Source organism: Gymnodraco acuticeps, unplaced genomic scaffold, assembly GCF_902827175.1.
Source record: "Gymnodraco acuticeps unplaced genomic scaffold, fGymAcu1.1, whole genome shotgun sequence".
Taxonomy (NCBI): Eukaryota; Metazoa; Chordata; class Actinopteri; order Perciformes; family Bathydraconidae; genus Gymnodraco; species Gymnodraco acuticeps.
The window spans coordinates 719,464-724,994 of record NW_022992180.1 but is presented as its reverse complement, the minus strand read 5'-3'; the positions used below and the strand labels follow the sequence as shown (position 1 = coordinate 724,994).

Genomic DNA, 5,531 nt, shown 5'->3' with positions numbered 1-5,531 from the left:
GTTTAGACACCACAGAGTTTCCGAAGACACTACATACCCAGAATCCCCAGCTATTGTTTGGGACTACAACATCCGCCTTGCTTTACAAACCCGTGATTAGCCCTCAAGCTCTGTGATTGGATGTTGGAGTGGCAGTGTACGTGGCCGGCAGGTGCAAACGCGGAATAACGTCCCAAAACGCATACATAAGCAGGAAACAGCTGCAAATAATGAAATGAAAAACAAACAAACCCTGAAAACAAATACAACAGAAAAACGCTGCATTTACAGAAATGTTGCAAACTAAATACAACACACAAACCCCGAAAACAAACGCAACAAAAAAACGCTGCAAATACCAAAATGATATGCAAAGTCCAAAGCACGTACAAATCCCAAAACACATACAAAAAAAACATTCCGGAAGTGCTCCAGGCCTCTAGGGGGCGCGCTACGTGGAACAGATTGATGTCTGACCAGACATAGAGAGAACGAACAAGAGTGATGGAAATCGAGAGGAAAGAAAGTTCATTTAAGTGGAGAAAGATATAAGAAGGTAAGTTTTGTTTTAATACATAGAGCGTCATATTTATATAGCTAGCGTTAGTGTGCCTAACTACTACACCAGCTGAGGAGAGGAGAGCTTCACGTGAAGAGAAGATAAAGTGAGGGAAGAACATTTTTAAAAGAGATGACAAATCAAGTGCAGGCAAATAACACGGGCCATAGTGAGTACCGCGGAAAAAGGACATTTGAATTATTAGCAGTTTGTTTATATGTATATATTTGTGTATAGATGTTGCAACTATACAGAGCTTTAGCAATTACCTATAACTATGGTCATGCTAATAAAGCTATTGAATTGAGAGAGATGTGACAACATGTGAAGAGGGACAAAGTAATGACAGGAGAGTAGTGTGCATTAGACATGCTCAAGAACAAATATAGAGACATTCAAGGAGAGAGAACACAGATTCAACGGTAAACATGATGTATCTTTCTATTTATTTAGCTAACCACTATTTAGACTATGTGTTTTTGATTAACTTGATTAAATGGATTTACTACATCAATGTATGTCTTTTCAGGCCGCCATGTTTTGTCCTTTCTGTGGCCAGCATCTGGGGACAGTTCAAGTGTTCTGTGGCTCCTGTGGCAAACATGTACAGTTTTTGGCAGAAGTTGAACACAACAGTAAGTTCACTTTTTTTATTGTATCTGTTTCAAATGCAAGAAATAAGGATTCAACACACTACTCTGTTTAGAATACGAATTGGCAGATGCATCACTAGTTATCAGCATGAAGGACACATTTTTTCATTGTCTGTTTATGTGAAATATGTAGAAGCCATCATTAAATTGTAGACCAATGCATGATTAAATACACAAAACAGCTTATATTATACATTCATAATTGTGTATTAGTTATATCTTTATAGAGAACATTATATATTTAGAATCAGATTTTGAGACAGTGAGCGGCTGGGAAAGTCACACCGCCATGGGGCACAAACAGTTGCTGACGTGATGTTTTCTTCATTCTCAGGCATTCCATAAGGAGGGTCAGGAACTCACGCTTGGGACCACCATTGTCCCCTCCATCCTCAGTGTGTCCCTCATCATCAGTGAACTTAACTGACATCTCATGAGAGGGATCGAATGAGGCACCTTTGAAGCCGCGGATTGCTCCATCGCACACACTGGCTCTATTAATATTGAACCTGCTGCAAGATGTATTTGTTATTTTTGCAGAGAGTTCTGCAACAATGTGTGCCGCAGTCAGGTATTCTGTGCTGGGAAAGACAAAGTGATGTATTGTAATATTAAATGATGAAGCTAGTAATAAGATTTACAGAATAGAATAGAAAAATTAAGTGGTAATAGTAACAATTAATACCTTTGCTCCATTGTGTCTTCTGGCTCAGACTGGCTATCAATAATGATAAGTGCATACACAGTTGTGTAGTTGCTGCAGTGAGAAGACAGTTGAATAATTACTTTCAAATACCTAATATATGCATGACAGTCATATTTACAAAAGGATGTCGACCCTCTTCCTGTTTCTCAATACATTGGGTTCTAAACTGACAGCACTTTTGTCATACTCCTGCACAATCCTTGTAAACATTTGAAATGGATGCAACAAACAATATCTGATCTTTGAAACATATGTGTGGGTGTTTTTTGTATGTCTTCACTAAGATGTCAGATGTTGTGGGTGTCATTTGGAAATGTATAAAAGTATAATTGTTCTGCTTCCTGGCAATGTTACCCACTGTGATTGGAGGCTATACAAACAAACAAATGTAAAATAAAGATACACAGCAAACAACTGTGTCACGATGCAACTGTCAACCTCGTTTACCTATAGAAGTGGTTCTGACCCGGGGCAGACTGGACCTCTTCCTGGAATGGGGTTGGTGCTCCATCCTATTTTTACCCAGGAAATAAGTGCACACAAAGGTATTTATTGATTTCATGTTCACAAATTCAAACCTACATGGTATAATTACATTTGTAATTAGTCTTACCCGATCAGACGCTGGTTGTGGGTGCCTGAGAGGTCTGATAAAGGTTAACAACAAATATATTCAAACTACTGTACTGTTAAAACATTCTGCTTCTTGTGGCACAAAATAATATGTTGACAATGTTTTATTTTACCCTGCAAACTGTTGTCCATTCGTGGAGTGCTCACTTTTGGAACATTTGGAATGTCCCACACCTGCATACAACACACAAATGACTGACTGAAATAAAATAAATTCACTTTAATTAAGAATAAATGCCACGATAAATCCAAACTGACCAAGGTACATTATATTGTTGACCGTCCTTTAACTCTCACATTAGGATTTACATTGAAGCACAATAAACCAACTCCTCTCTGCACCTATAATATATCTATATGATGTCAAGAGTTACATTTAGGTGCACAGACAGTGCTGTCTCTTGACTTGCAAGCTCTTTCACCAAACAAGCTAACGCTAGCTGGGTAAATATGACGCTCTTTGTATCAAAACAAAACTTACCTTTTATATATCGTCTTTTTCCACTTCGATCAACTTCGTTTCCTCCGGCTTCAATTTGCAGCACTCTTGTTCGTTCCCTCTATGTCTGGTCAGACATCAATCTGTTCCACGTAGCGCGCCCCCTAGAGGCCTGGAACACTTCCGGAATGTTTTTTTTTATGTGTTTTGGGATTTGTATGTGCTTTGGACTTTGCATGTCGTTTTGGTATTTGCAGCGTTTTTTTCTTGCGTTTGTTTTCGGGGTTTGTGTGTTGTATTTAGTTTGCATCATTTCTGTAAATGCAGTTTTTGGTTGTATTTGTTTTCAGGATTTGTTTGTTTTTCATTTCAGGATTTGCAGCTGTTTCCTGCTAATGTATTTGTTTTTGGCCGTTGTTCCGCGTTTGCACCTGCCGGCCACCGTACCCAAGGACACCGTACAATTTGTTAAACTTTTTTTTTTTTAAAAACCGCTAATAGGCAACAGAACATGATATAAACACAAACAGGAAATCATGGAGGAGACAGTCAAGTGGACACAAATAAACATATAATGGGGAGCACTACAGTGAGTAAGCAGATTTGAACACTTTGTTCTACTCCACTACAATTCAGAGGTTAACCTGGTATTTTTACTCTACTACATTTATTTTTGTTACTTTGCAGATTCTGATTAATGATGTGAAATATAAACAACCCTTAAATCAGACTTTAGTTACACCTGAGTCAAATTCAGCCTTATCAGTTTGTCTGTTTTTGCACATCCTCCTTTTATTGTAGAGATCACTACAGTATCTTCTTGATATTTTCTATTCTATATTTCTATCATTGACCCCTATTTTGTATGTAGGCTACTCTTAATATTTAAATGTTTTCATCAAATATAACTTATTCAACAACTAAATTCAATAACGTGCTTTAACCACTAGGAGGTGCGGTTTAAAAAAACAGTGGTCTAGTTCAGTGCTTCTCAAACTTTTTTCAGTAATGTACCCCCTTTGAAACCACATGTTCTCAGCCAAGTACCCCCTGACCGACCCCGAACATTTTTGATCGGAAAAGCCAATACAATAATTCCAAGATTTATTAACTCCTTCATGCATGAATTACAGCAAACTAAGGATATTTTCATTTTATGCTTGTAAAAGAATAACGAATTTTTTTTAAAACTGACTTTTCCAAGGAGTTTTTCAACTGAAGTAATATCTGTTTAACAAACCAATGAACAAAATGATATATTATGCAAAACTATAAAATACAATACACACATTTGACATGTTTATATGAGGACCCCCTTGGTGGTTGTAGGAATATTGTTTATACAATTGTGTTTTCTATTTAACTTATTGTAGCCTACTAAGATTTTTGTAATCATGCATGGTATTTTTTTAATTAACTTTTTTTAGTTTTCTTAAATCTCACATACCCCATGCAGTACCCCAACGTACCCCTAGGGGTCCGCGTACCCCCATTTGAGAATCACTGGTCTAGTTAATAAAACATAAAATATCAAACATAATATGACTATTCACTTTATTGTGAAATTAAAACAGAACGGTAAAGGAAAATACAGTTTCAGTCTCTCGATGTGAAGCTGATGCATTGTACCATGAACTTGTATAGACCTGTAACAGTCAACTGCATGAGGAGTTGGAAAGGTAGTTCAGAAAATCAGTGATATCTTTAAAAACTACAAAAAAGTCCCTTTCTATCAGCTGTGCACCGTTAGGGTGTAAATACAGACTATCTACTAATTGGATCAAATATAAAAGTCAGCCGAATTAGTGTTGATACTGCAAGGAGACGTATTGTGTGAAAAGAAATGTAAGATGTTGTTAATTGTTGATATATTTATGATCACGTCACGTTTCAGTTTTGGTGGTTTGTCAAAAGGTCTTCTCATAAGGGCTCTATAAATAAACTACGGCAGATATGTAATATTTAATGCAGCTGAACCGTGTATTACAATGCCGTTATGTGATGACTTTCAAAGAGAAAAGCAAGCACACTCGGAATAAAGTATTTTTTTTTTTTTTAAATGTTTTCGGTCTGTTTCCGGTATTTGTTAATGACGATGTGCTGTGAGATGTGAGACTGGAATTGCACAGGGGAAAATAACGTATCTTTAGATGTGGATTTTGTTAAACTAACTTTAAAATAGGCATTTTCCACCGAGAATAAAACGAAGTTCGGCCATGTTTTTTTTTTCTTCAGGGAGAAATTTGAAGATCACGTGACATAGACGCCAGCCATTGGAATGAATGGTGGAAAAAAACGGGGTTTGTCAAACAGAGCACATGGTGTAGTCCTAAACGATAGCTGGGGATTCTGGGTAGTGTAGTGTCTTCTGCCATCCTTTACTCCGAACAAATATTTGTTTCTCCGAATCCAAGGGGAAAAATACAAAAGCATTGTACACAATTTAAACCAATCAATGTTGTGTAATTAACAAGGATAATCTGGTGTTTTTTAGTCGATGAGTAGTGCAGATATCACTGTAAATCAATCGACAGTAAGGGGAATACTTACTTCCGGGTGTAC

The 5,531-nt window shown here is 37.0% G+C and overlaps 1 long non-coding RNA gene across 1 annotated transcript; it reads right to left on the bottom strand.

The window, feature by feature from the left end:
• Positions 1-1,374: 1,374 nt before the first annotated feature.
• LOC117539043 lies at positions 1,375-2,386 on the bottom strand. Its single transcript, XR_004567933.1, has 3 exons — positions 2,345-2,386; positions 1,877-1,948; positions 1,375-1,772 (listed from the first exon to the last, which is right to left on the bottom strand). It is a non-coding gene; the product is annotated as an uncharacterized LOC117539043 (long non-coding RNA).
• Positions 2,387-5,531: the final 3,145 nt, after the last annotated feature.